The following is a 20,882-nucleotide window of genomic DNA, read 5'->3' as shown; positions in this document are numbered from 1 at the left end:
TTGGGGTTCATGATCTTCTTCCTGTTTGGAGTAGACTAGGGTATCGTCAAAGAAGACGAGTACGAAGTCATCAAGATAAGGCCTAAAGATATCCTGCATTAGCCTATTGAAGGTAGCAGGAGCATTTGTCAGCCCGAATGACATAACTATGAATTCAAAGTGTCCATACCTTGTGCTGAATGCCCTCTTTGGGATATCTTCTTCCTTGATCCTTATCTGATAATATCCAAACTTGAGATCTATCTTAGAGAAGATCTTCGCACCTTGAAGAGGGTCAAGAAGTTCATCTATTCTTGGAATGGGGTATTTGTTCATAATGGTTGATTGATTCAACCTCTATAGTCAATGCATAGCCGAAGCGTTCCATCTTTCTTTTTCTGGAACAGCATTGAAGCTCCCCATGGTGAATTGCTAGGACGGATGTAGCCTTGGTCTAACAGTTGCTTGAGTTGCTCCTTCACCTCAATCGCTTTCAGGATGGACATCCTATATGGTCTCTTTGCGATTGGTGCAGCTCCTGGCGCTAGCTTGATTTCATGATCGACTTCCCTTTAAGGAGGAAGTTCAGTCAGCTCTTCAGGAAATATGTTTGTGTATTCCTTTAACCATGAAGGTTCTTCCCTAGATTCTTGATTTTGATATAGCTTATTTAGCTTAATCAAATAGACAGGTAGCCCCTTTCTAACTCCTTTTATTATCCGTGTTGCTTTGGCTAGTTGAATTTTGGGCCTACTAGCCTCTCCTTGAGTTGTGACTAGTTCCCCTTCATAATTTCGAAAGGAGACTTGGCCCTTTCCACAATGAATGTGGGCGTCATTGGGTATTAGCCAATCCATTCTGAGCAAACACTCGTGGATACCTAGGTTCATTACCTTGAATCTGACCGAAGTCGACTTTCCACAAAATAGGAATTTCACCTTAACAGTTTGCCTGGTACAAGAGACCTCACGACCATTTGCTAATTCCACAAGGTAGGTGCATCTTTTGTGGCTATTCCTAATCGTTTTGCACAGACTGGTGAAATGAAGGAATGTGTACTACCACAATCAATCAAGGTTTTGAAGCTTTTACCTTGGTAATCCGAAGAGATTTGAATCACCGAGAGTTGGCGCATCGAGCCTTTCTTGTGAAGAGCGGCATGAACCGTTGCCCTCTCAATGTGAGCTTCCATGGTTGGATCTTCTTCATCACACAACTCCTTGCTGGCAACACTGGAGGTTCTCCCTCTGGCCCTGGCAGTGGCTCCTTGCCCATGGGCGGCTCCTTGGAATGGCCCTTGACATTGTCCTCTACGAAGCTCGAGACACTGCCTTTTAAAGTGACCGAGCTCGTTGCAATGGAAGCAATGGAGATTGCGGCCATTACCTTGTGCAGGAACGAAGTTGTTAGTAGCGTTTGCCCTAGCTTTCTTCCTTTGTGCATGATTTTGGCCGTGCACTCTCTTAGCCTAAGACCTATAAACTCCCTTGTTTTGATCCTTGTAAGACCAAGTCCTGTTATTTCTTGGCTCAGTCTACACCTCTTGTATTATGGGTGCAGCTCAAATGAGCAAGTCCTGAAGGTCTATTGGGCTCATTGATTCTGGCGGGTGTTTATGGGTGGGTTTAATCCGGCACAAAACGTTGACACATGTTGTGTCATATCCATTTGTGGCGCGTACTTTAAAAGAGAGACGAACTTTGAATAGTAAGCATCAAGAGATAGACCAAGCTGCTTCAGTTCACAGCTCGAGATCATGGGTGGCGTAGTTCCTCTCATGGATTTTCAGCTTTCTTGAGGAATAGGCTATCGGATAACCTTGCTGCATAAGCACACAACCTAGTGCAAGAGAACTTGCGTATGTTACGACCTCAAACTCTTAACTTAAGTCAAGTAGCTTTAAAATGGGTGCTGTTACCAAACTTTTCTTGAGCTGCTCAAAACTGGCTTGCTCAATGGGCAACCATACAATAGCAGTTTACTTTTTCAGCAAATAAGTGAGAGGTGCAGCTATTAGGGCGTAATTTTTTATGAAATTTCTATACCATCCAATCAATCCTAAAAAAACTTCTCTCTTCTTTAACTATCTTTGGAGGTTGCCACTCTTGAACATCTCTAACTTTGGCTGGGTCTAAAGAGATTACTTCAACAAATATTATAAATCTGAGATATTCCATCTATCATTTGAAAAATGCACACTTCTTTTTCTTCGCATAGAGCTTGTGCATCCTCATTGTGTCTAGCACAATGTGCAATTACAGCTCATGGTCTTCGTCTCTCTTGGAGTATGTTAGGATGTCATCAAAGAAGAATATGACAAACTCTTCAAGATAAGGTCGAAAAATGTCTTGCATTAATCTGTTAAATGTAGCAGGGGCATTAGTTAGACCGAAAGACATTACAAGAAATTCAAAATGACCGTATCTAGTTTTGAAGGCAGTTTTGGGGATATCTTCTTCCTTGATCCTTATTTGGTAATAACCAGATCAGATATCAAACTTGGAAAAGATTTTTGCCCCTTGCAACCTATCAAGTAGCTCGTCTATTCTTGGAAACGGAGAATTATTCTTGATTATTACCTGGTTTAGTCCTCGATAGTCAATGCAAAGGTGGAGAGTTCCATCCTTTTTCTTTTGAAACAATACTGGGGCTCCCCATGGCGAATTATTAGGTATGATGTATCATTGATCCAATAACTACTTGAGTTGCTCTTTCAGTTCAATTGCTTCAGGGATAGATATTTTATACAGACTCGTAGTGATTGGAGCGGCTCTCGTGGTTCAAGTCCGATCTTGTGTCGACTTCTCTTCGAGGTGGTAATTCAGTTAGCTCTTCTGGGAAGATATCATATTCCTTCAACCAATATGGCTCTCCCTCGTCTTGTTTATTATGCTCAACCTTATTTAATTTTATGAGATACACAAGTAATCCTTTTCTTAACCCTTTTATTATGCGAGATGATTTGGCTGGTTAAACCTTGGGTTTTCGTGCCTCACCTTGAGTCATCACTTTTTCCCCCTTTAGGTTTTGAAAAGTCACTTGGCCTTTTCTGCACTAAATATGTGTGTTGTTGGGGATTAGCAGTCCATACCCAATAGACATTCCTAGGTCCCTAAATTCATGATCCTAAATCCCATTTCAAAGAGATTGCTTCCCAGGCTAAATGTCACTTTGCAAGTTTGCTAAGTAGATAGGATTTCTTTTCCATTAGCGAGTTCCATAGTTAGGTTTCTTATGGAGGGTGGCATGAATTGATGGCCTCTCCATATCGGCTTCCATTGTTGGGTTTCCCTCTTCTTCAAGCTCTTTATAAATTATAGCATATGCTTTTCATTTTGCAATTGAAGCTTGGTTCTGACCTCTGGTACTATCCTTGGCGAGGAATTTGGCCAATTTTGGGCACTATCTTTTAAAGTGGCTTGACTCATTACCGTGGAAACACCTAGGTAGTCCTAAATTACTTCTCATAGGTATGAAGTTTCTAACTGCATTTGTTTTGGCCCTCTTTCCTTGACCAGGCGGACATTGAACTTGGGCTCATTTAAGATAGCCTCGTGAAGTCCCTTTGTTTTGATTCCAGAGCCTTTTATTCTCCTTCTCTTTGACTGAATCTCTTGAATAAGAGGTGCTGCACAAATCAAAGCATCTTGCAGATCAGTTGGGCGCATAGATTCGAGGCATATGTTCAGAGGAGCATTCAATCCATGACAAAACTTAGACACATGTTGAGTAATAGTCATGGAAGGTGCATATTTAAGCAATGACATAAACTTTGAGTAATATGCCTCCAGGATCATTCCTAGCTGTCTTAAGTTAAAGAACTCATTCATTTTTAGTGTGCAATAAGCTAGTGGCAAATATTGACTACACACAACTTCTTTTAACTTTTCCCAGATAATAGTTGTCTTAACAAGTCCTTGGTCTTTACACCATTGTTTCCACCACAGACTTGCCTCACCATCATAGCCTGATTAGCAGGGATAGTTCCTGCAACAGTAAAGTAGTCCTCCATGTTCTCAATCCAAATCTCTGCCTCGGCTTCAACATCTTTGCCCTTGCCATCGAAGGCTTAACTTGCTTAAGGAGATACCTCTTCTCCTGAATTTTAGTCCGGACTAGCGATAGTTGTATTACCCTGGGTTTTCATAAGTTTCACAAATTAGTTTAGCGCTTAAACTTTTCAGCTTCATTTCCATATTAAAATATCTTACTAGATTTGTAAAACAATGATGGGCCAAAGAGCACAATATTTTTATAAAATCTAGCCGCTATTATCTTTTATTATCAGTAGCTATAAGCTATGATTTTTACAAGTAAGAGATATTTACAAATGGCATATGTTTACAAGTAGAGATACATCAATATTGATAGGTTAGGCTGGATGCTATGTACAATTTTCAAAACAGGATATCATTACATCTTTTCTTTTTCAAGGATGGATATCAGTTTTAGATTTGGAAAACCATGGACACGATAATCTTGATACTTGCGACATCCTTGGATTATAATCTTGTCGGTTGGGATTACCTTCAGTACCTTGTCATAGGCATAATGGTCTAGATGTATTTGCCAACCATTAGTAATCATAAGTGGATTCCTTCTAGATGGTGGACAAAAAATAAAGGCCTCAACTACTTTTAAATTTTCCATCCATTCAAGGCATTTCAAATTAGTCTACATGTTGAAGAATCGATCGGCCTCGATATAATAATAATGCTCATCCCAAAACCATCTTCTTTTGCAATTCACAGGGGATGGATCGTATAGGCAATCGAGTATCCTCGTCATTTCTCTTCTCCACTCATCATACGTGGAGTTTAGCATAGATGTTTACATTTCTTGAAAAACAAGGAACTGATTCCAAGCTTCATTATTTTGCCAAAGTTTATCCCTTAACAATTAGTAGGCTAATTATTACTTAGAATAGTTGGTCTTAAAAACTATAGATACTTTTAATTTAAATTATGCTATGATACCACGTGTCGCATACCTACCTGGCAGCACATTTAGTGGTCCATCGAGGAACTATCCTAGATGGCTTTGCCCGCAACTCACGTGGTGAGAATGCACGGGGTCTATTGTCTAGGCTTCCCAGAGCCCACCCCATAATGGAAGGTACAGATTGTCCCACGAGGATCAACTTGCAAGCTCGAGGTCCTAATTTGACAATTGAGGTCTCGATACATCAGCTAGCTCCATCAGAGGTATCCCACAAGGGCTTCTCGTTCAACCGGGGCAATCGTAGTTACCCTTGGTTCATGGAGTGCAATGCTTTTTTCTAATAATTGGTTAGGATACATAGAACCTTAATGGAGTTCTAGCACAACCACTGCAACTTTCCCCTAAGATAATTATAGATCAAGGTTTTAAGACCTGACCCTAGGTAAGTCAACACTTGGCTCTACCTATTTTTTCCTAATTAATGTTTCGTTCAATCTCTTGAGAGAAGCTCCCAGCTTAGCGGGAGACCACTCATCTATAGGACGAATTCGTCAGGGATCTCAACCACCCACTTTCCACAAATGGTTTTCTTTAGTTTTCTAATTATATATCACATTAAGTTATGGCATATAAAAGCAACTTTGTTAATTAATCCCATTATCACATATTTCTTCGCATAATTTTATGGCACAACACAAAGACATAGAAAATAATCTTTTGGTAAAACATACTTATTAATTATTTTGCAAATTTATTTACAATTATTTTTCCCTTCTTCCTACGCAGAAGATAAACCTCCGTTCACCAAAAAATCCCTTCTATCTGCGCAAAAGAAAAGAAACCCTCTAAGATTTCTGCCCCTTCACTAGTATCAAGGACTCCAAGATCCCATCGTAATTCATATGAGGGTCAGACAGTTCCCAGGAGTGATCGAGAGATTTATGGCCATAGCACCCCCTGGCACTCCCACCTCCTCTTGCCCTAACGGATTACTCATCGAGTGACCTCTTGCCGTTGGCAAGGCCAAACCAAATCTCCTCATGGCGGTACAAAACTATCCCCCTTTGAGCAGGATTCTACATCTAGCCGTGCGGGAGGCATAGGATAATCTTTCCTTTTATTATCCTAATTATATATTTACAATCAAATCTAACTACTGTAAGCACAATCAATCTTTTCTATGCAACCATCAATGTGTGCACAAATAAAAAAGAAACAACAGCAAGATTTTTTAGCATAGGAAGTAGCCCCCCCAAATCTAGGGTTTTTCTTTTAAGGTCCCACTTTATTCTTAGGGTTTCACTTTCTACTTGCAACTGTTTTTTGGGATCCGCAAGTTATTTCGTGAATCTGAAGTCTATTTTATCCTTATGAAAAATTTGGTATTTCTGCCCTAGAAGATAATATCAGCATTTATGCCTATGGCAAGCAATTCATGCGCTGCCCTATCCTAACTCACACTTAGCAAGATTTCAAATGCTTTTCCAAGTCTATTTAGACTAATAGTTTCAAGGTTTTTGAGTATTTCATAGTTGTTTTTGCTTCAACACTCTCGATATTCTAGGTTAGGCTCTCTCGCTAACTCATACAATGGTAAACTCATGATATTGATGCTCTCGCTAATATAATCATTAATATTAACATTGCGTATGTTTTTAGTAAGAAAATAACTTTTTTTAAATTCTACTTATATTCTATGGTTTAATCGACGATGTCTAACCATTTGCTGAACTTTCAACATTATCTAAAAAGATCAATTTTCTTTTAACTATGTCCTAAGTGCAATTCTATTTGTTTTTCTAAAAACTTTATTCTAGGCAATGCAAAAATCATAAGTGCAAATTTTCTTTCATCTTTCAGACATCGAATTATATTACTATGCACTTAATTTATGTGGGTTTAGTATATATTTTCCTATACAATTTTTTGTTGATTTAATGCATTGATTATTTCATGATATTATCTAAATGCTTTTTTATAAATTATTATAAAACTCATCTGCATTTATTTATCATTAGCAAAATGAAATAGAGATAGTCACTTTTAAGAAAAAATTAAAAAATATTTCCTTCCTTAACAAGGTCTACCATTTTTCTATTATTATAATCACATGTATAATTAATGAAATAACAATAAATATCACAAAATAAACCATAATTAATATATTTTTTGAATGACAAATATATAATCATTTTTTAAAGTGAAAGAGTCTTTTAACTGAATAGTTAATTATTATATTACTTAAGCTATTTTCTTAAGTAACAACCCATATGCATTTTTTTTAAATGTGTTTATAATCGTTTAAAGTCAAATATAACGATAAGCTTATAAAACATTAATTTTTTCCAAACCGACGAGATGCTACCTCTCTTAGATTTGTTGTAACCAGGGTTTTGCCAATTCCTACCGCATCATTTTCTCCATCACCGCCGCGTTCCTTTCTTCTCTTGCTTCAAATGGGCTTTTTGAATTTCTACAACCTTGCAAAGCCATGGATGTCAAGCGAAATCGACATGGTAATTCAAGGAGAGTTGGTGGCCATGCAAAAAAAATTCGCGAGTGTTTTTGCTCAGTGGTATGGTCATATGGGCGAAGGCGTAGTAAGGGATAAAGAAAATGAAAATGAGGTAGAAGGGGGGTATTTTCCTCCTTCAAGGCTCAAGCTTTAATGGAAAAGAGAAGTAGAGAAAATTTTCCACCATCAGGATGTCTTTCTTCTCACTTTATTTATGAAGGAGAGGCGGTGTATTTATAGGCATGAGGGGAAGCATGCAATCGACTCATTCTTTTGGCTACTTGTCAAGAGCCAATTGAGCTTTATTAAAAATGCATTTTGATTGTCTACTTGTTGGATGGTGGCATGAGGATGATTATTTTATGATTTTTCTCCCTCGAGGCAAATCAAAAAAGTCATGAATTTTGACCTATTTTTAAAAAAACGTATTTTTTTCTTCAAAACGACTTCATCTAGTTGTTTTTGGCCAAGTTACCTCATTACTTATCTAGTCTATAAAGCCATGTCATACTCTTTGATACTTAACTTACTCAATATCATGCTTGTTCTTACGCGTTCTTCATCTACCAATTAAAGCTTTTACAATTTGTCTTGCGATTACGAAATCAATGTAATCTTTGATGCATTAAATGGAATCGGGAATGCTAAATCAAATATAATGAGAAAAATTATGATCAAGCCGTCATAATATTATTTACGAGGCTTCTTTACTTTTTGTTCGCTGGGAACATTGAGGCATCTTCTTGTGTCGAATTGTGGAATTGAGTTAATGCGAGACTTGATATCAAGAAAATTACATGTGGTCACTTATGTGACAGCTTGACGAGTAATTTTTAAAATGTCTCAAGCCCGGATTCATTTCTTTATATGAAGCGCTGTGGCAAGAATATTTATACAAATCAAGTAAAGAACCATTCCACCCAAGATAAAGCTCAACACTTAGTAGATATGCACCAAAAAATCAAGCAACAAATCTTAAAGGCTCAGAAGAATCAGTAGAAGTACTATGCAGACTAGCATAGTCTCCAACATCTAGCATACAAAGTTGGTGATAAAATATGGTTACTTAAACATAACCTCTAGATAATAAGACCCTCCACCAAGCTAGACCACTAGAGACTTTCTAGCATACAAAGTTGGTGATAAAATATGGTTACTTAAACATAACCTCTAGATAATAAGACCCTCCACCAAGCTAGACCACTAGAGACTTGGGCCCTTCACTATTGTAGCCTAGATCAATCCAATTGCTTAACGACTCCAACTCTATAGCACCATGAAGATCCACCCACTCTTCCATGTTTTCTTACTCAAGCCATACCATAGCTCACCATTGAGGGGGAAGAGATCAAATCCCCCACCACTTGTCTAGATTGAATATCTTGTTTACTGGAAAGGATATGACATCAATTATTGCACTTGGGAACTTGCAGAATATCTCTAAAGACCACCTTTCAAAGTTAAAGAATTTCCCAAGAGGAATCCAATGAAACTTGGACCAAACCACCAAGCCACTCCTCATGGAACTCATCGATAGAGGTGGGGGGATGTCACGAACATGCCATGATCAAGTGTATGAACTAATTCTTACACATGCCATATGAATCCACACCCCATGTGAATGCACCCTTAACACGACATCCTCGAGCCAACCATGCAAACCGACCCTTGCCATATCATCATAAAACCTTCTAGAAGATATACCATGTCATTGCTTGCATCATCAATGATGCCATCGTAGAACCTTCTAGATATGCCATATTATCACATCATGCATGGTACATTCTAGAATATCTGTAGTTGCCCTTGTTGGGGGTAAAGGCGTCTCCGCCGTGCCGCCCTGTGTATTACTACACTGACAGTACCCGCCACTGCACACTGCAGGTGGCGGGCGCCCGTCACGTCACTTTATTCTTTATTCTTTTAGTGACAGTTTAAATAAAGGAAGGCCCGGTCACACATTGTGACTGTTGGAGTTCCCATTTCTTGTCTCTCTCTTTCTTGCTCTTGCTCTCCCGCCATAGCTCGCGTGCAAGCTTCGATCCTTCTCACCTTTCAACTGGTATCAGAGCTTGGCATTCTCTTGCTCGAGCTCGACTCGGTGCTTCCCGACCTTCGCATCGACTCGCTTCACGCATTGGATCTCCATCCCGGCAGCCATATCCGATCTCCCCGAGCTCCCGTCACTCCCCGGCTTCCCGAGCACCTTCTCAGCCTATTGAGGCACCTTCAAGGCATTGATACTGAAGTATTTGATCATTCTTTTCAGGGTTTTATTTCAGTCTACAGGTTGCAAACAGCAAGGGCAGCCATGGCTTCAAACCCTTGAAGCTTATTCCCCTCATATTGTGCCTTAGACCTATCAAGGCTCAAAGAGGCTTGTCATAGGCCTTTGATAGGCCCTTCTTGAGCCCCCCATTACCCCCTTTTCAGCCCATGTGGAGCAGCAGCAAGTTCAGCACCAACAGGGTAGATTGCATTATTTTTTTCAGGCTATGAGCACTCATCTACTTCAGCTCCACACTTGGCCATTGCTTCTTGCTCTCTACCTTGATCAAGAGGGCTATAGACTTCATGTTTGATGTCATTCAAGCTTTGGGCATTGGTCTTGATCATTCGGGGCTGATTTCTTCAGATTTGGGACTATTATAAACTGTCATAACAGGCTGAAAACAGGGCAGCACCATTGGCATTAGCATTTGTTGCTTATACTCCATTCCGGTTGTGCTATTTGATGCCCGTATGCGGTCTACATGATGCCTAGTGCCTTGGGAATGTATGCACATGATTATGCCATGATTTTGGCTTGAAATATTGGCTGATTTGGGACTGTTATTTACTGTTATACAGTGCTGGAAACAGGGCAGCCACACTTGGCATTGGCATTTGATGCTTATACTCTACTCCGGTTGCCTTATTTGATGCCCGTATGCGGTCTACTTCCTACCCGGATGTATTGGGGATGTATGCATTTGGTTTGACCATGATTTTGGCTTGAATTCGGGGCTGAAATCTACTGTTTAGAACAGTAAATACATGCTGGATGCTTTTGAGCTTCGCATTAGCTCCGTCTTCACTGGCATTTGGACCGACTTGGCATGCTCGTGGACCGCCTATGCCTCATGTCTCTGCTTGACAGTTAGGCTTTTGCATTACATGCTTTGGTTCGTGACATATGCTATTTGGTTCGTGTATGCCATACCGACATTTGGAGCTTGGATTTGGATGTATTTGAGCATTCCCGGCTTACTTGATCACTGATCTTGGTTGCTATTTGGATGTCATTGAGTTGACCGAGAGCTTATTTGGGCTTATGTATTGCTTCATGGTTAATACGACCGGTGCTTCATGTATGTCATGCTCTCTTGGATGCGCTTGATGCATTGACAGGGTCACTTATCACTGGTGCTTTCTCTTGGGTTGTTTGAGCTTTTGAGCTCGCTTTGTACGCCTTTTGTGCCAGTGGGAGCATTTTACATGCTTGCTTGACCTTTGACAGTTGCATGCTATTGGAGCACTTACATGTATTTGGAGCAGTTTATGTCTTGAGTAGCTACATACGAATTGAGACTTTGGGATCATAATCTGATCTTTATGGATATGCATTGATGTACTCTTGGTTCACAGGATGCTTATGAGCTAAGTCTCATATTTGGATCTTTCTTTTTGAGCAGACACCTATTTGTGTCAGGTTTTGGCAATTACAGGAACACTTTGCCTAGAGTGTCTGGGGGTGTGCCTTTCACTGGCAGATGTTATTTTGACATGCTTCGGTGTTGAGCTCATGTTCTTTTCACTGTCATTGGCCTTGCTTATGTCCGTTTCATGCCGGCTTTGGACCTAGCATTGTTTGCTTGACATTGGATCCTATTTTGGGACAGTTTGCTCTCTAGACTGCATACCTGCAATTTATTACAGCAAGCAGTTATTGGTGGACTGAGGTGTACTTTTCATGCTGAAATATCCTAATTTGGTGTACCGCACCTAGTACTAAGTGGGCAGCAACTTTTGGCACACTTTGCTCGCCCTTTGGACCCCGTTTTGGTCATTTTTGGGCAGTTTCTGCAGTAAAACAGCAAGCAATTTTGGACTGTTTGGGCATTTCAGCCTGCATAATGGCGTCATCTTCGCATGATAGTGCCATGTTTAACATTACAAAGTTGGATGGTACCAACTACTCTTACTGGAAGAGTCAAATTTGGCAGGTCTTGGTTCAGAAATCTCAGATTAAGCCACTTCGGTTGAGTGGGGAGCAGCCTGAAACTATGGACATTGACGATTGGCTTGAACTTGATGAGCTATGCAAGTCCACGATTGTATTGTCTCTCACTGAACAGGTACATTATAATGTATTTGAGGAAGCACAGAGTGCATGGGATCTATGGAATAAGATCAAGAATCTTTATGATAAGAAAAGTCCGGCAAGTCAGATGTACTGGTTGAAGCAGCTTATGGATCTGCGCATGAAGGATAATGCGACTATGTCTGCTCACTTGAGCCAGTTCCATGCTATATTGAAGAACCTGACTTCACAGGATATCACCTTTGGAGAGGAAGTAACTCCTCTTTTCTTGCTTAGGACTCTGAATGAGTCATGGGATGTATTCCGCACTGCTCTTTGTGCCTCTAGTGCTACTCTAAAATTGGCAGATGTTGAGAGTGCTCTTCTTCAAGAAGAGGTGAATCGCAAAAACTTGGATGCCTCTCGTGGTAGTCATGCTTTGACAGTTAGAGGCAGGAATGACAGGTATGACCGTGGTAATGGCCGAGGCCGTGACTCACAGAAGGGTCGGTCTAAATCTCGTGGAAAGTCGCGTAGTAAGTCGCGTGGGCGCAACGCTAATGTCACTTGTCATCATTGTGGGAAAAAGGGCCATATTAGACCACAGTGTCATGAGTTGCGCAATGAGAAGCGCAAGGATAAGGGGAAAGATAAACTACAGGAGAAGTCCTCTGATCGCAGCATAGTACCTGCAAAGTCCAGCGTCAAGATTGAGGAAATTAATGTCACGCAAACTGAGGAGTCCGATGGTGGTGATGAGTTTATACTTGCAGCTAGTTCTTCTGATGCTTCACGCTTGACTGAGACACCTAGTATGTATGCACAATGCTGGTTATTGGATTCAGGTGCGTCCTTCCATGTGACGCCTTACCGTGAGTGGTTTCACTCTTACCGTACTGTATCTGGATCAGTCAGACTTGGAGATGACAGGTCTCTTGACATTGTGGGCATGGGTGATATTCAGTTGCAGTTTTCCACTGGCAGTTCATTTTTGCTTATGGGGGTAAAGGCGTCTCCGCCGTGCCGCCCTGTGTATTACTACACTGACAGTACCCGCCACTGCACACTGCAGGTGGCGAGCGCCCGTCACGTCACTTTATTCTTTATTCTTTTAGTGACAGTTTAAATAAAGGAAGGCCCGGTCACACATTGTGACTGTTGGAGTTCCCATTTCTTGTCTCTCTCTTTCTTGCTCTTGCTCTCCCGCCATAGCTCGCGTGCAAGCTTTGATCCTTCTCACCTTTCAGCCCTCCAACACTTATGAAAGGAGAGGCTTGTCATAGAGCTCCTCAGACTTGCCAATGCCAGTCTTGAGAGCTCAAGGAGTCGAGACCTCCAAGTAAGTAACTTTGGTTATCAATCCTAGTTCTTGTATAATCATGGTATCTAGTCTTGTCTTGTCTTCCATTATACTCCTGTTGTCTTGTAACCTTGCAATCTCGTAGTATGAGATCTTGTCTAATATTGTCTTATATCTTGTTCATCCCTGTCTTTGAGGGAAATCTTGTAATCTTGATATCTTGTATCCATACCTACGGTCCCGGTGTCATGCTACTACGTGCACATAGTGTGAAAAAACCTAGAGTGCATCATCATCTGACTTTCTTATTGATCTAGAGAGTCAATGCCATATTAGTCATTAGTGTCAATGTCTATAGTACGGATGGTTCAAAATGAATTTTTTTTGGATAATTTTAGTATATTTTTTTATATAATTTCTTGTAAATATCTTGAAAAGTTGTAGACAACTTCTAGAATAGGGTGATCGATCACAGTAAGATGTCAAAGGGCACCTTATAGAGTCGAGAAGAGGTAAAAATGTTGTAATAAAGCAAAATTAATACTCTAGCTAATATTTAGCCTTAGGTCTAGGGCTACATATAAAAGGCTAAGTTGTAACTTGCCAAGCATCTTTTGCCAATTATAAACATTTATTGTTTAAGGTTTCCACCTTCCACCATCCATTGAGGATGCATACTATTTGGCCACCATGGCATTGGGATAGATTCAATGTCCCTCCATAGCATGAGGAGGATATCATGTTGCAGCCTCTCATGAATGATTCTTAGGCTTTGTAATTTAAGTGGTCACATGATTAATGGCAACCTAACTACCTTGGCAATGGATTTCTTGGAATTTTAATATATATTTTTATATTTTCAATATTTTGAACTTAATGTGAAAATTTTCCTCTTTACAAGCAGCAAATAGCACTCTGAACTAGGAGAAAAAGGAGTGATCGGGAGATATTTGGTCATGTGTCTTGGGGTTTTACCCCCCTTTCAAAGCCAACAGAACCATGAGATTTGTGGTTTGAGTAGCAAAGAAGAATCTACTATTTTGATGCATTTTTTGGGTCTACAAGGGAGCTCAAGGGGATCTAATGCTTGGAGATTGCTTATGAGTAGTTCCAGACAAGGAATTTCAAGTTATATCAATAAATAGTGCTTTGATTCATTGAACTTTGTCTTTATCTTGTGTACCTCTTGTCTATTCTTTTTCTTCTCTTTTATCTCCTATTCTCTACTTCCTCCTATCTCTGATCCCCAGTGGATACGATCTTTTGACTAAAACCCCTCCAACACCTGGTTGTGGAATCCTTTATATCCTATCAAGTCTTGTTGTTTATACTTACGGTCCTGAGTTGTGGGATTTTTCATATATCTTGTTAAGTTATCATTGTACCTTGTGCCACTACCTAGGATTATCTTGAAATCAGAATTCTTGTAACAAATCTCTCATCTAGTATAGTCACTCCAGCACAGTCTAGTACTCCCATAACATTTTCTTTCTCTTCTTTTGTTGGCTTTAGTGCTTGAGATGTAGTATGGTCTTTAATTTCTATACCATAATCATTTTGTCTGTTTGGAAGATTTCGGGGTAAATGATCCATATCTCCTTCTACTCTAGGTGCATAAGGACCATTTGTGTTTATATGCCCCATATCTCTACAAGAATAACAAATCAATAATTTCCTAAAGTAATCTCTTCCATTTGCTCATCATATATTTTCTTGATTGGTTTGTCATATCGATCTCCCATTACCTCTTCCTAAAGGCATTTTTCTCAATGTTCCTAATCTCATGTTTCGCATTTGCCCACACAATTGATGCTCAACCTTTAGAGCTAATTGAGCATTGTGTCTCACTAATATCAAATAGTTTTCCACATCCCCTTGGAAGATTTGGTCTCTACTCTCAATATTTGGTGTTCTAAATGGTTCTCTCTTCTTTATTTTCTCAAATTTTCTTTCTTTTTCAATTGCAATCATCACAGCTTCCTCAAACGTGCTCAGCTCCTTTATTTCTAATTTAGTTCTCACCTCTCCTTATAGTTTTTCTACAAAATGTTTTATTTTTAATATTTTTGGTACTCTCTCTCATGTGCCTAGAGATATATTTTTCACGCTAGGATACACTAGGCTTTGGGATCCTTGGAATATATCTCTAGGCACTAAATAGACAATATGAAGTTATATCTTTCTTGATTAGATCCTTGATAGATAGCCAATAACTAAAATAACATTGTTTAAATACAGGACTCAACAATAGAAATTTCCAATCATGGGTAAACCAACCAAACTTTTGCCTTACTTAGCCAGAGAACACTAGCACACAAATCAATAATAGGCACTGAAGAAATAAATATCATACTTTAATATTTTTGAAACCACAATACATGTTATCTCCATAATGCTCAAAACTTGCATGGACCAAAGTTGTACAGAAAGCATTTAGCTTCTTTTTTCAACTTATCTTAGTGTAACCCTCCCCTCCTCACATCAATAAATTTTGTGGCCAAGAGAAGGGCCCCCAGTTCTAACCCTTGAAGGGTTTATATATATTTTTCTCTCCCCCTTTACAATAAGTGTTTTTGAAAAGCATTTAGCTTTTTCTTTACTTTTCTCTTATTGAAAGGGTCAAATTTTTTCCTTCTTTTTACATGCTTTTGTGAAAAACATGGCCGCCACCATAGAAGCAGACTACTCTTTGGTTTCATCAATGAAGCACAATACCATGGAAAAAATCTAAATTGTTGTTTTCTTAAGTAGCTAAGAGTCAAAGAAATTGTCAAAACTATGGTAAGCAAAGCAAGCATGGCTGATAATAAAGGAACTGGAAGTCAACCCAAGAGAGTTTTCTCAACTTTGCCACCTTGACCCTTGGCCTCATTTTGTACTTGATGTGATAATTTCACGTGTGTCACTGTGTTGGTGGCAAATCCTAATTTCAACGTTGGTCCTGTAGCAAAGGACGCAATGATGCAATAGTGTAATAATCTCTCCATGTACTATATTAGCTAGTGTATAGTAGGTGCCTTTCAAATTTACATGCATCTCTCAATCATTGTGTCATTTCATTATCACCACCTTAAGCTATTATCTTTCATAGCAATGCATTACAAGGGGTTGTCTTTCTTAATACATGTTCACGATGCTATTGAGTGTTTCATTAATTTACCTTCATCTCTTCTTGGTTGAAGATTGATATTCTCTTTTCCCTTGTCTCAACATGAATGCAACTCTTCATTCCTTGATTGCCCTCTACCAGCAAAGAACTCCAAGCACGAAAGCACACAAGTTAGGAAATCCCAGGTAGAGGAATGTTATGTGCCTCTATTGTTTCTTACCATGCTTTCCTACTACTTTTATTCTCCCCATATTTGCATGACCATTTCTCACGTTATTGTCCCCATTTTGCATTTGAAACCTCCTCTTTTGCTCCTCAAAGACCAACAATCAATCTCTGAGTAGTAGCCAAACTCCCTCATGATGACTTTATATCTCACAGATGCAACCCTACCAACTTCATAATGATCACATGTCCTTGCACAATTCATGTTGTCTTTATAAGGCCTCATGTTGATAATAGCATTGAAGACTTGTAGTCAACTAACTTGACACCTGTAAAAATCTCCTCGAATACCCATATCTTCTCTTTTTTTTTTAATGACAAGCTTGGTGTTATGGCACTAATCCAATGTCCATTGTCATTTGATACCATGCCAAAATTTCCACTCAACATTGAAAAATAACAACTTCTATCCATAGTATGTACTCATTGAATCACATGCCTGATTGTAAGAGTGAACTTTGACATAATCAATTTTTTCTTGCAAGGGCCTAAAGATTTTCATATATTGTTGAAGGTCTTTCCAAATTTTTATCAGATGCATACACAAAAAACAAACACATGAATATCCAATACAAGTGAAAACTAGATATATGATGTTAACAAGAAAGATTACACCCTTCAAAGCCCCCATTGAGTCGAAAAGACTCTACATGAGGTTCCTAGTTTGATTATGAATATTCCAACTCTCGTGTGTGTAAAGAAATATGCATGCACAATAAAAGGGGCTCTCTCAAGTATACATGCATCTAGGATTTACTACATATAGCTACAATGGTCATCATGCCAGGCTAGTGCTCAATGATGGTGCAAGAGTGCATTTATCCAGCCCATGGCATGGAAGCAATTGAAACAATTTAGGAGATGACCCTAGAGTACAGTGTATCTAACAATTACAACGTGAAGTGCTCATGAATCCACAATCCCAATGATGCATAAAAATATTGGCAAGGAAGCATACATGAATCAAGATGTCCAATAGTTTTAATAAAAATCTAGTCTCCAATCTATCCAAGGAAACACCAATATCTCGACCAAGACTATCAAGGTTTCAAGCACAATACATCCAAGAAAATTACAAAAAAGAATTCCTAATCTAATCAAACACAAATATATGACTAAAAGCAACAAAATAAACAGACGAAACATAAAAAAATCTTATCTACATGATGTTTGACTAGGGGTTTATAGATTACGCAAAAATGCTTGGCAACACCATGACCTAACAAAATTGACAAGGCCCAAGTGTAGTCTTGTCCAAAAGGCCTTAAAAAAATTTATTCCCGTGATGATTCACATCCAAAAGGATCCTAGTTTGCTATAAGATCTATTAAGAAAGTTTCTAGCATCAATTGTAAATAGTTTCCGATGTGAGACAACTCAAATCAAAGCAAACCCATATTGCACTTAGTTCCAGGAGAGTGAGAAATGAAGGGGAACTAGACATATCAACCCCTCTATCCATACGGTTAAAATCTAATTCTAGTCCCTAAAATGACACTAAGTTGGATCTAGGATAATACTTTAAGATAGATCAACTCTTCCTAAAAGTTCTCAATCTAATGCTTTTTTGGGAAACCTCCTAGATAACAAAGACTACCCTACCATAGGATGAATGTGTCTAGGCTTTTCCCTCCCACTTCCCATTGAGACAAGGTTTTCTTAGTTTTCTAAATACATATCACATTAGTTATATACAAATAACTTTGTTAATTAGACCCATGTTAGAATACATGCATTCACATTGTCTTACTTTGTTTTAAATTGTAGATTTTTGTATTCCAAAGAATTTTACAAAATTTTCGTTATTAAATTAAATTTTAATGCATAAAAATGACTCCACTCGAAGGCAAAACCACCAATCCACCCTCAACTAGTACGAAGCCTTCTAGGAAACCTATCATGGGCTTGTAGGAGGTAGAGCATGCAACAAATTACTGCCAAAGCCCATGCTAGCTCCTTAGCACCTTCTAGCTAACAACAAGTCCTTGTGGAAAGATCTCTTTGTCTGATGTTTGTCCTAGTATCTAGAGGCCTTATCATATCTTTCTTAGATAGAAGTTAATTCTTGGGTCCATAAGACACTCTTATGTTAGTCTAAAACTTCTCTTGAGACTACACCTATTTCCTAGCACACCCAAGGTATTAGTGCTAAAGACCCCTAGATTCTTGGCATCTCCTATCTAACAACGTGTCCTTGTAGAGAGATCTCTCATGTCTAGTGCTAGTCCTAATATCTAGAGACCTTATCCTATCCTAGTTTAGATGGAAGTCAATTCTAGGGTCCATAAGACACTCTTAAGTTGGTCTAAATCTTTTTTTGGAACTTAATTCCTTTTTAAATTCTTATCTTGCTGAGGTTTTAGATCCTTCTTGATCTTAACCTCTGCTTTAAGCTATTAGGATTCATCTCAATGGTTTATCCTAGGTCTTGGGAAATCTCTTCTTGAGATGGAATATTGGAAGGTCCTCTAAGTGTGTAAGCTTAACACATCATTTTGTCTTAGGCCTTTCAGCAACAAGATAATACCTTGCTAATTAAAGAAAATGATACTCTTCTACTAAATTTTTTTGAGTAAATTTACAAGAATAAAATTACAAAATAGGGTATTTAACTTCACATTAAGGAAACCTTTGTAAGTCTCTTAAAGAAGGGCCATTTTATTACCTCATAACATGTAAGTACAACTATTCATTAAATACAAACTATATGTGGGATTTCTTATAGGTGTACCCTCTAAGATTGAGATTGGACTAAGGTAGCGGGGACATGTCAAGCCTCACTATTTGATGTCTTTCAATACTCTTCTCAGCACCACTCAATGATTCTCTATCATCACAACCCAATTGCTTATGACACTCTACTATGCATTTCTATGCTTGTTTCTTTATATAGTAAACAATTCAAATCACTAATTGCACACTTCTATATAATATTGTTCTAGACTAAGTTTCTTTTTTAATGTTGTCAAATCAATAGGAAAAAGAGAAGCAATGTTCAAAGTTTAGGACGGTCAATGAATCTCCTCTTTGCATGTCTTCAACATGGTTGAATTCGGCTAGGTTCCTAAAAGACTAGCCTTTTTCCTTGTAAAATTTCAAAGAAAATTCTATCATAAAGACAAATATTTAGAAACATTTTGGTACATGTGAGATCAAATTAGGTCATAATCTAGTTTTTAGTTTAGACACTATTTTGTGATGTTTGTATAAAAATAATGGGGTAAGGTAGAGAATGAGAGGCCATTTAAACCCCACAATCTTGAACAAATAGTTAAAGAATGGGGTAAGGCAAAGAATGAGAGGCCACCATTCTTGAACAAATATTGAGGAAATCTTGAAGTTTCCAATTGTTCCTAAATCCTAGGAAACTACATCACATAGATGGGAGCAATGGCCATGGTTAACCTTTACCAAAAGGCACATAAATATGGCATCAATTTATGTTGCAATATGTTGTGTTATCTAGTTGGTGGAAAAAGGTGGCTAAAGAAGACTTTATCTCTCATTGAGTTGGGAGTTAGCATCAAAAGTTGTTTATTAGAGGTATCAATGATCACTAGTTTACACATCTTTGGGGAGGAACTAATGGACTTTGGTACTTTTCCCATAACTTTCTTATTACAAATAGTTTTATGTGTATAGAAGGAGCATTGAGTAAAGCAATGCGATCAAATATAGCCAATGCTAGTTAAGGGAAGTCCAATAAACTAATCTACCCCCTTTTGTTAAAAACAACCAATAATTTACACGTTGTCGAACTTAACAGGTAGTGCATGTCTTATATGTTGATATTTCAAATTTTACATGGTAGAGATACATAGGGTGGAATCTAAAGTAGAGTTTGTAAGGCTTTGACTACACAATTCTTGAGCTAGTCTGTACTCCAATGACAGTACCACAATCATGGGCTCTCATGAATATTTTTAATGTAGTACAATTAGAGTAAGATTTGATGATTGAGCGTACTAAAAAAGTAGACCAAGTATGGACTTCTCTATTCTTCATCATTTTTAATTATATGTATTGTAAAGGAAGCACGTGGAATACCTTGTGATAAAGCTTCGATATGCTAGAATGAGGTACTTGTTCCAAACGTTTGATTCATGTGTTATAACCATGTTAAATATTATATTTGTACATCTTGAGAGAAAGTGTTATAGAATCACAAAAGAATTACCAACCAAGTACAAACTACAACAATAAAGTATTAAATCTCTTCCTAATTAACATTTCCATCAATGGAAAGGGATTGTCATGGATAAAAGACAAGATCATCATATGATAAAGTTTTCACTTTAGCCTTCCATGAGATTGTCTTTAGTTATGACATGAACACTTAAATGCAGCTAGCTCAAAAGATGGTACTTTACATGAAACAAAGTGGGTTCTTTTGAGAGAGAGAGAGAGAGAGAGAGAGAGAGAGAGAGAGAGAGAGAGAGAGATTGTGTGTGTGTGTGTGCATGCATGCGCATGTGCGCAAGTGCATGCTCATGTCCATGTATACATGTGTGCACACTTGCTTGTGTGTGTG

The sequence above is a fragment of the Lygodium microphyllum genome, chromosome 10, assembly GCF_053477565.2.
Source record: "Lygodium microphyllum isolate KBCC chromosome 10, Lygodium_microphyllum_v1.1.10, whole genome shotgun sequence".
NCBI lineage: Eukaryota > Viridiplantae > Streptophyta > Polypodiopsida > Schizaeales > Lygodiaceae > Lygodium > Lygodium microphyllum.
Note: the sequence above shows the minus strand (reverse complement) of the source record.